At 42.9% G+C, this 11,086-nt stretch overlaps 1 long non-coding RNA gene and 1 pseudogene across 1 annotated transcript in view; one reads left to right on the top strand and one right to left on the bottom strand.

Annotated features, from left to right (window-relative positions):
• The window catches only part of LOC102734647 (UMP-CMP kinase pseudogene), an 8,325-nt pseudogene extending 1,938 nt beyond the window's left edge, over positions 1–6,387 (bottom strand).
• The window catches only part of LOC145716357 (uncharacterized), a 129,073-nt gene that overhangs the window by 34,879 nt on the left and 83,108 nt on the right, over positions 1–11,086 (top strand). The gene's annotated exons all lie outside the window — the stretch shown is intronic.

The following is an 11,086-nucleotide window of genomic DNA, read 5'->3' as shown; positions in this document are numbered from 1 at the left end:
AAAAAAAAAAAAAAGCCACAGTTTGGAGAAAATGTTATTTATTTGTCAGCCCAGAGAACACACGGTCTCCCAAGGCATCACTAAGAACTTCAGCAGTGGCTCTTCCCTACAGACCAAGGCTGATAGCAGGAGAAGCCCTTGGGGTGTTGAGTTCACCGATCGCAATGGGGATGCTAGGCACTGAGACAGCAGTGGGCAGATGACGACATGTAACAATCACAAGACAGGTGGAGGCAATTATCATAACGTGTGGCAAAGTTAGAAACGTCATCCGGTTGTGTCTGAGCTACAGAGAATTATGGATTTGGCGAACACAATACGGTGTTCTTGTGGGCAAAGTAGGCAGCCAGGAAGGGTAATACTCAATCTGCACATCAAAAGAAATCAAGAATTAAATCATCAGAAGGCCAAAGGAACTCATCACTATAAATTCACAGTGTTTTACGTAGCTTCTAGATCTCAGCCAATTTTCAGACCCACTTTCTTTGAAAAAGAGGCTGGATCTCCACGAGGAAGGACACATCTATACCATGGCACAGTTATGTTTTGGACCGTTTTCCCCAGAGTATCTACAGCCATTTACTTGAGCAACTGTGCTTCGAGACTATTAGACACAGGGCTCAAATTCACACTGATACCTAGAGACCCAAAGCATCGTCATAGTCCCACTCTTAGAGTGGCAGCATATGGAAGCTGGATAATAAAACAGTCCAGGACCCATATGGTGGTCACTTTCCTGGTCACCAAGTCTATAACTAAAACGTCATTCTTAGCAATTGGCATAAACCCCATATTGGTTTCTTGACCTCTGGGGTGAGAAGCACCAATGAGAAGCTTCTAAAACTATACCCTCTCCCCAGCCAAGATAATAAACCACGTCGGAGGTAAGTGATGGCATCTTTAATGCTATCCGTAGAGACTTAAAAGATGCAGGGGAGCTGGTCTTCATTCTACTTCTGCTTGGCATCCCTGCAAGCTTGGAAGTACAGGGGAGTTTGTAGTGAGTAGGACCTTCGATCATTCACTTAACAGTCTCCTCTGTCCTAATAGATAGATACATTTAAGCTATAAATTTCCTTCTAAGGTAGATCAAGAATTCAAACTTAGAACAGCTCAAACACCATAAAGGAAAACATTTATCATAAGGAAAATTAATTTAAGTCACCTCCATGCTAAAAGATAATGATCATTGCATGACATCCCATTTTCAGGTTCCACTTCAATAAATGTTCATTAATTGCCAACCACACATTACAGTAGGTACTAGGTGTACAATGATAACTGACGTGAGTCTGACTGAACTTTCAATATAAGGGAAAGCATAGAAAAACAGTAAGGAATACAGACCAGAGAACATGCACTTATAATACAACAAACTGTGCTAGCTGGGGGTCCCAAGGAACCTCTACCCCTGAGTTGGATGGATATGGAGCGGATAGTGAGGGACCCAACCAGAGGTAAGTGGTAGATGTTCTAGGAAAGAAGTCGAGAAAACTGTTTCAGGCAGAAATCACAATATGGACAAAGATACAGAAGGAAGAAACAGTGTGGTAGATGCCAGAGACAGTTCGAGGCAGCCACTCCTCTGTCCTCAAATTGCCAGGGGTAGCTTTCTACTAGAGCTGCTCTTGCGTGATGTTTCTCTTTCACTTAAGAGAGGAAGAGAGCCTATCTGAGGAGGAACTCTGAGAGAAGCGAGTGAGCATGCAAAGCTCAGGTCTTAGCATCTCTCCCTCCCTCCCTCCCTACCTTTTTCTCTTTCCATATCTACTTCCTTTCAGGAAAGGGTGCTCTGACTTACCTTGTGTAATAAACAGGTTAGAGCTCAGGCCAGCTTTTTAGAGGCCAGTTCAAAGGCTTGTCTGTCTCTGGAAAGCCTGTCTGCATGCTGGCCTCTCTCCCCATCAGATTGGTCGTCCCAGAATCAAGACTTGTGGGGAGAAGGTTTTAGGAAGGCTAACAGGGGCTCTGAAGACACAGTCTCTAATCCAGTGTTTTCCCAAGATTAAAACAAATAATCTCTCTCACACCTTTGTGTATTTTCTCAACTGAGTCTCCACGAGCATAAAGGAGAGTTGAAATCTAATTAGCCAGTATTTCTCTAAACCCCTTCAGGTATTAGTACTGGTAGGATGTGAACTCTGAGGGAGGCGTTTTCAGAAATGACACTGCCAAGGTCAGAAAGTTGCCTTCAGGGTGCCTGGAGGGCTCAGCCGTTAAGTTGTCTGCCTTCGGCTCAGGTCATGATGCCAGGGTCCTGGGATGGAGCCCCGTGTCGGGCTCCCTGCTCCGCGGGAAGCCTGCTTCTCCCTCTCCCCCTGCTTGTGTTCCCTCTCTCGCTGTGTCTCTCTCTGTCAAATAAATAAATATAATCTTTAAAAAAAAAAAAGAAAGTTGCCTTCACAGGTGCTCACGGCCGTGTTGTCTTACACTGAGGGGGCCATCTTTAATCACAGCATCCTGGCCCCTGGTGATCTCCCACCTGTTTCACTGACATGTGAGCTATAAAACCCTGACATCCCAACAGATGCTAACTACATGGTGCCGCTCTTTCAGGTTTCCCAGTCACACCCCTTGCACAACTCTCTTGTCAGCATCTCAAACCCTTCTTATTTTGAGCAGTAGATGGCGAAGCAATCAGTAGCGAAATAGGATCAACATAGTGATGCAGGAGCCCCCAGTCTTGCCCTGCACAGTTAGTTAGAAAGCTATCCAGGGGGGCGCCTGGGTGGCTGAGTTGGTGGGGTGTCTGACTCGGTTTCAGCTCAGGTCACGATCTCAGGTCATGATCTCAGGGTCATGAGATCGAGCCCGTGTTTTGTGTTGGGCTCTGCGCTCAGCGGGGAGACGGCTTGAGGTTTTCTCTCTCCTTCTGCCCCTCCCCACTCCCCGCATGCATGCTTTCTCTCTCTCTCATAAAAAAAAAATAAAAAGCTATCCATGAACAAAAACAGCTCGGGGAAGAACTCTGAAGTCCACGTAAGAAACTTGAGCAACACAATGAAAAAACAAACAAACAAACCCTGAAAATAATCACACAAGAAGCAGAGGAAGATAGCTTTGTTTTGCCCGCATTGTCCCATCCACCAAGCGGGCCCTGCTGAGCAGCAAGAGGGAACTCCCCAGTTAGAAAGAATTCTCTTTCCAGGAAAGGACAGGATGAGCGGGGTGAGCAGCCCAGCTTTCTGGGGCAGTGCACAAAGGCCTTGCTTCAGCTTCTCCAGCTGAACAAAGGCAACACACAGGGAGAACGAGGAGCGAGGCCGAGCGGCTCAGGCTACCAGAAGCCGCCGCGTGGTGGGACCCTGCCCTGCGGACCAGCCCAGCAGCTCCAGCCACTGAGAAAACCAAGACAGAACAACTGCTGACCCATAGCCCTGAAAGTCCAAACTCTATCAGTCAGGCAAGAAAAAGAAAAGCAAAACTGTCTTTGTTTGCAGACGACATGATCTTACATATAGAAGATCCTCAAGCTCCACCCAAATACTGTTGGAACTAATGAATGAATTCAGGGGTCACAGGATACGAAACCAACATAACAAAAGTCAGTTACATTTCTATACAATAGAAATTATCTAACAATAAAATATTTGAAAAAGAAATAAAGAAAACTGTCCCATTCTTAATAGCAACAAAAACAATAAAATATGTGGGAATAAAACTAACCTAGGAAGGGCAAGATACCTACAATAAAAACCACAAGACTTTGATGGAAGAAACTGAAGACACAAAAAATGGAAAGATACCTCATGTTCACAGATCAGAAGAATTAATATTGTTAAAATCTCCACACTAGCCAAAGCCATCTGTAGATTCACTGCAATCCTTATGAAAATCCCAAAGACATTTTTCACAAAAATAGAACAAACAATTCTAAAATTTGTATGGAACCACAAAAGACTCCAAATAGCAAAAGCAACTATGAGAAAAAAGAACAAAGCTTAAGATATTGAACTTCCTGATCTCAAAACTATACTATGGTAATCAAAACAGTATGATATAGATAAAAACAGACCCACAGACCAAAAGAACAAAATCGAGAGCCCAGGAATAAATCCTCATGTATAGCATCAACTAATATTTGACAAGGGGGTCAGGAGTACTCAATGGGGGAAGGACAGTCTCTTCAGTTGGGGGAAACTGGATAACCATGAGCAGAAAGATGAGACTGAACCACTACCTACACCACTCACAAAAATTAGTTCAAAAAGATTACAGACTTAAATATAAGACCCAAAGCCATAAACTTCTAGAAGAAAACAGCAAAAAAGCTCCCAGAAAACATAGAGGAAAAAGTGATTTTGTCAATGATTTTATAATATAACAGCAAAAGCACAAACCACAAAGCAAAAATCAACAAGTGGGATGACATCAAACTAAACAGATTCTGCAGAACAAAAGAAATAATCAACAAATGAAAAGGCACCTTATGTAATGGAAGAGAATATTTGCAAATAATGTATCTCATAAGGGACTAATATCCAAGCTATATGTAACAAACAACTCAGTAACAACATCAACAACAAATGTAATTAAATACTGGGCAGGGGACCAAATAGGCGTTTTCTAAGGAAGACATCCAAATGGCCAGCAGGTACATAAAAAGGCCCGGGACCTCACTCATCATCAGGGAACTGCAAACCAAAACCACAGTGGGATGTCACCTGACACCTGTCAGAATGGCTAGGATCGAGAGGACAAGAGGCAGCCGGTGCTGGTGAGGACGTGGAGGACAGGGAAGACCACCCACTGTTGGGAAGAGTGTAATTGGTGCAGGCACTGTGGAGAACAGTGTGGAGGCTCTTCATGGGTAAGATAGAATAGCATCACTCTCCTTCAGTGTTTTGTGAGGGATTAAATAAAAATATATGTACAAAGTCTAGCAGAGTTTCTGGCAAACAGTCGTTCTCATTGGCTGAACACCATTATTACTAAGGCCCTGGGATGCTGGAGAGGTTGGAGAGAACAAGGCAGCTAATTGAGTGAATGTAGGCTGTGAGTTTCAGGAGATCCACATAACCTGCAGGTGTTGGTTTGGGTGGGATAATCCACCAGCACAGGAGAGAGCAAGTATGTAGACATTCAGTCTGAATATCCTCCGTCATGCAGATGGATGTGGCATAAACAGTTTCTGAGCTCAAGACAGGCGTCTGAGCTGGAGGCAGGAGTCATCGTGTGTAGGAGACTGGGGAAACCACGCGTGTGGATGATGAGTAAGGACGGAGGGCTGGAGAGGAGGCTTCAGGAACGTGGCATTTAGAGGGAAAAGAAGAAAGGCAGCTTGAAAGGCCAGCTTCTGTTTTGGACTCTTGCCCTGGAAAGAATAATACCTATTCAACTGGAGAACAGTCCCGCTGTTTCCCATGTATGGGAGGCATGAAAAGGAAGATTTTGAACCTTGCTTCAAGAAAAAGGAGACAGGATCTGAAAGATGCTGTTCCGATAAAACCAGTTATTCCTCTGACTCTCTGTAGCATAAACAAAAACCTCCGTTGAGTCACCAGAACATACCCTGTTCTAGAGAGACCACACAACCAGGAACAAAACAGAGCTAGACAGCCCCGTGCACACACTCACTTCCCCCTTGGAGACATGGGCTTTGTCCTACCTGAAAGGACTGCCTTTGATGGTAGGGAGCTGCTAGTCCCTGGAGAAATTAATTACAGATAGAAAGCCCTTTCTCAGGGAGCGTTGTGAAGGCACTGCGCCATGGGTAATTTCATGTCGACTGGGCAGGGCTCACATCCCCTCCGGGTGTTGCCATGAAAGCGCTTCCCCAAGAGGGTGGCGTCGGCAGCCCTGCCGTCAGCAATGCGGGCAGGCATCATCCCACGTGTTGAGGGCCCACACGGAACAAAAAGGCAGGGACGGGGCACATGTGCTCTCTGCTTACGCTGAGATGCCCATCTCCCCTGTCCCCGGACTTTGGCATTCCCCCTTCTTAGGCCTTTGGGCTCAGACTGGGACTCACATAACAACGTTTTATTACTCACATATATTAGCTTTTTAAAAATATATATATTTTTTATTTATTTGAGAGACAAGGAGCAGGGGGAGCAGCAGAGGGAGAGGCAGACTCCCCGCCGAGCAGGGGCTCGATCCCAGGACCCTGAGCTCATGACCTGAGCCGAAGGCAGGTGCTCGACAGACTGAGCCACCCAGGCGCCCTGCATATATTAGCTTTTCTGAAGTATAAAGAGTTTGCAATTATTAACATTTTCAGAATTACTAGAAATGGATACGAAGGAATCACCAAAATTAGATGTCTGAAATCTTTATAAGTACTTCATAGAAAAAAAAATTTTTTAAATGCCTTTACGTTAGAAACGCAGGTGGAACACCACCAATATTTAGCAAGGTGAAGGCATAGTATGCAGCAGTAGGCATTTTGGGAATTCACTGTGTTGCTCATTTAGCACAATTAGTCACCAAGGGCGTGAATGGGAGGCTCCACCAATCAGTGCGCTCAGGGCTCATAACAGGATTGAGAGCAGGCTTTGGACAGTGTAGAGATGTTGGAAGAACAGCTCGAACATCTTTGACATGGAAGGAAGGTGGCTCTCTAAGGAAAATTGTTTAAAAGTTTTCGTTCCCATTTGACACTGTTGTTCATATTTCCATTCAAACCACGAAAAAATAGACGTTAAAAATTGAAATAGCATGACATGATACACATCTTTCATATGTGTTTAAAAGTTAATGAGATTCTTACTTAGATGCAGAAAACCAAATCAACTTCAGCAAAGTGATGAGGATCATTTGGGGGTTTAGCCACAGACATAATTTATTGGTTACTTTAGTCACCAAGAATTTTCAAGGTTCCTCTTTGCAGCAGTTAGATGAGAATCAGCCCAAAGAAAGTAAGGTAGGACAAAAAAAAAAAAAAATCAGTAATACTGTTCAAACAACTAGGTGAGCCAACAACAACAAAGAATTAGCTCAAAGAAACGTGTTTGCAAATAGATTGCTCTCATTTGGATGCTGCTTTACAGAAGATCGTGGCTTAGTTCCTGGGACATGGTGAAGGGACGGTCTCCCCTGCAGGTCCCCGCTAGGACAAGCAGGGAGATAGCACACTCAGACTGAGGGACACATGCAGGGAATGAATGCTTTTCTACGGCGTTGCTAGGGTGTTGAAAAGTCACCGGTGGTGGTGTGCATGGTCCATACTGACACTAGGAAATCTAAGGCCCCAGGTAGCTAGCTCCACAGTCAGTGTAATCATACTTGTTGACTTAGTGGTTGTGAAATGAGAGAAAATATTATTTGTTGGTCTCTGCCCCCAGTTCCTGATACAGAGCCCCCAAACCCTTGAAATTTCCTGAGTGATAGGATCAATTTCCTTCTAATAAGGTGACTATCATTGGGCTACCTGATAACTTCAGGATGAAGGCTGACTGCCAGAAGGACCAAGCCATGATTAGGAGCTTGGAACCTTTGGTCCTACGCCCAACGTCCAGGAAGGGGAGAGGGGCTGGAGATTGAGTTAATGATCGATCATTCTACATAATGAAGCCTCCGTAAAAATCCCACCAAGGATGGAGTTTGGAGAGCTTCCAGTGCTGGGAGGGTGTACATGCTACAATCCAGCTCAATGGGGATAGAAGCCCCTGTGCTCGGGACCCTTCCAGACCTCGCCCTCTGTCTCTCTTCATCTGACAGCTCATCTGTATCCTTTATCATATCTTTTATTGTCTAATAAACTGGTAAATGTGTTTCCCTAGTCCTGTGGGCTGTTCTAGCTAATGACCGAACCCGAGGAGGAGTGTTAAATGGCAACCTCCATTCTGTACCATGTCATACAGACGCTGAGGGTAACCTGGGGACCCTCTATTTGCAGCTGGTGTCTGAAGTAGGGAGCAGGGTCTTGGGTCTGAACCCTTACCTGTGGGAGCTGACGCTATGTCCAGGTAGATCGTGTCAGAATTCAGTTAAATTGCAAAACACCCAGCTGGTATCACAGAGAGTTACTTGTTGTGAGGGCAAAAACCAAAAGCAAGACCCACACATATGGTGCCAGAAATATTCTGAGTGTGGTGGTCGTGGGAGAGTAAGGGAGAAACACAAGGGGGTGTTTTCCCCACTCGGTCATTCGACCGCCAACGCCTTGCTCTCCACCCAACGCTGCCACCAAGGCCAACAGAGGTAAGCTGAAGTCGGCACGTGATAGTTTGCCTTGCCTCAGTTTCCTTTGTCAGAGGTCTGCCTCTGCTCCTTAAATACATGAGCATCCCCAGGATCCCAGTTAAAGTGTGTGTACTGGAAGCGACTTGAAGATGAATTCCGGTGCCGCAGGGAACATGGCACATCAGACCCAATAACCCAGGAGAATGGAAAGGGACTATTCATGGAGGCGCAGGTACAATGCAGGAAAACAAAGGGGTGGAGCTCAGGTCTCGGAACTGAGACCGGGGTCTGAAGTGAGGACAGAAGAAAAGCCAAGCTCGCTTATGAGACTAACAGACTCCCTCATGTTTCCCACTCTGAAGTCTGAGGTTCGTTTCTGCTTATTTCCTTTTTGTCTTGTGTGCAAATTAATCTGGTCAATTATTTTTTGTTTGTTTCTTTCAAAAATAGATGTTTTCAAATAAATAAGGAGGTAGTAAAATGCTCTGGAAGAGCTTACAAAGGTTTGCTGATAACAGTAGTTACCATTTGAATGCGTGTTATGTGCTAGGCACTGCTCTACATTCTTCACGTTTAACTTGATTTCTCACACCTTCGCACACACATCAGAACGAGCTGGACGGCATCCCATTTGGTGGGTCTGGGTAGAGCCGACAGTCTGCATTTCTAATGAGCCCCCAGATCAGGCTGTTGCTGCTGGTTTATGGATCACACCTTGAAAATCGCTGGTTTAACTAATTTGATTCTGGCAAATGCCTATGAGGGGGATACTGTCATGATTCCCATTTTACACACGAGGGAAGGGAGACGTAGAGAAAATGAACAATGTGGCTGTACCCTGAAGGGAGTGGTAAGGCTGGATCTGAACCTGGGCATCTGACTTTGGTTCTGTGTCCTACAGTCTGGTCAGTCATGGACTCAGGTGTTTATTTTCTTCTCCTCTTCTATCTTTGTCCTTCCATTTCCCTGAGCTTGTTTGGTGTGACTTCTGTTCTTTGTATTCTCTTAAATTCACATTTATTTTTTATAAGTAGGTGACAGCACTTAATTACAGTTCAGGTCTGCCTAAATATTGAGTTAGATCCTTTTTAACTCGAATAAACATTTTTAAATGCACAATTATATGTATATAATTTTCCTTTCAGGACTAAAGATTTATTTATCATTAAAAAAAAAGGCAGTATGGGTCTGACATGTTGATATTCAGTGTTACAACCTATCAAGAGTCAGTTACAATGTGGCCAAGAGAGAATGAGGTGCTATGAACATGAACATAGTTTCCAGTTACCTGGGAAACAGACTCAGGACAGGCAGGGGTGTCTTTATGAAATTTGCCTAGTTTGGAAATTTCTTTCTTATCTTTTTGGACCTTTTATTAGTCCATATTCAATTGTAATGACCACTTGTGTTAAATAGCCCTTAGAAAAACAAGTTAACTAGGAAACTATTAAAAACTAAGATTAAAGTTTGAAAGCTTACAATTTAGCAAATCAGAATGTAAGAGTAAAGAAAGTTTCTTTGTACAATAATCACAGAAATATTAATACCTGGAAATAGGAAGAAATATGCACAACCTATATCAAAGAAACTACAGAACTTAATAGAGGGATCTAAAGGAAAACCTAAATAGATTGGAAGATAACGTGCAGATGTTTTTTGATGACAAGACTCAATATAATATATCTGATAACATATTATTTCCTGTCAAATTCATTTATAAGAATAATGCAAATCCAATCATTACCCAAAATGTAGGTTTGAAAAATTATAAATATTTATATATTTATATTCATATGTATTTATCATTAATACTTTTAGGCATTTACACTATGTGTCATGTTCTATAACTAGTGGGTTTGATTATAATGTCCATGTTTTTATTTACTCTGGTATTACTTCGCCTTTAAACTTACTGAAGGAAGGGCTTAGAAATAAACATACTATAATATGCAATCAGAAAATTTTAGTGAAATCCAGATGTAATTCCATGAAATCATTAAAAATGTACATCTTGAAAAATATTTAATGTAGGAAATACCCATAGTATAAATCACTGATTAAAAAAAAACAAATGAAACTGTACCTCCAATATGATCCCAAGTCTATAAATAAAAATGTATGTAACCACAAAAAGACTGCAGGGAACTACAGCAAATTATTAATGATGATATAAGCTTAGAGTAGCAGTGCTACTTTTCTTCTTATTTTCAAAAATGTGATATGTTGCCATCGGAGAAAAATAAAGAAGCTATTTTAGTCATTACATAGGCACTGTGATTATAATGTTCAGTCAACGCTCTCTCGATGGAGCCCCCATGCCCTCCCTCCATGTCCTCCTGATTCTTGCACTTGCTGAGCTCTCAGCGTTAGCATGATGCTCTCCAGGACACTCCAGCTTTAATGCTCCCAGCAGTTAAGTAATGTTTACAAGGTTCCAGCAATAGTTCCCCAGCTCATGCATGCCAGCAGCACTTACTATTGTTACGCTGTAATTGAATTAACAAATATGTAAATAGTTGAAATAGGAGCAAGGGAAAAAAGAAAGCTGCTGTTTCTAAGAACCAAGTTGGAGGTTTTGAAAAGACTCCATCAAGTCTGGTCATTTAGAAGGAAGAAAGGAAGGAAGGAAGGGAGGGGGTGGGAGGGAAGGTGGGAGAGGATGAAGGAAGGAAGAATTTGCCTTAATATGTGGGACTAACAATTTAAAAGAATGGGGATGGAGAAGGATAAAAATTTGGAAAGATTCAGCACTCAGATTACTTTGTAAGTGTATTTAAGTTCTCCAACAACCTAAAGAAATGGACACTGGAAAGAATAAATGATGTACTATTGGTGTGACTTATTCAAGAAAAAACGTGAGTAACCCAGTCAATGGGCCCATACCAAGGAATATGACCTGGGTTCTATACCAGATCAGTGAAAAATGCATGTTTAGGGTTTTAATTTAAGAGAAAGTTTA

Source organism: Leptonychotes weddellii, chromosome 11 (genome assembly GCF_054177405.1).
Source record: "Leptonychotes weddellii isolate Sample4059 chromosome 11, ASM5417740v2, whole genome shotgun sequence".
In the NCBI taxonomy this organism is placed as follows: domain Eukaryota; kingdom Metazoa; phylum Chordata; class Mammalia; order Carnivora; family Phocidae; genus Leptonychotes; species Leptonychotes weddellii.
Note: the sequence above shows the minus strand (reverse complement) of the source record. Positions and strands in the feature narration are given on the sequence as shown.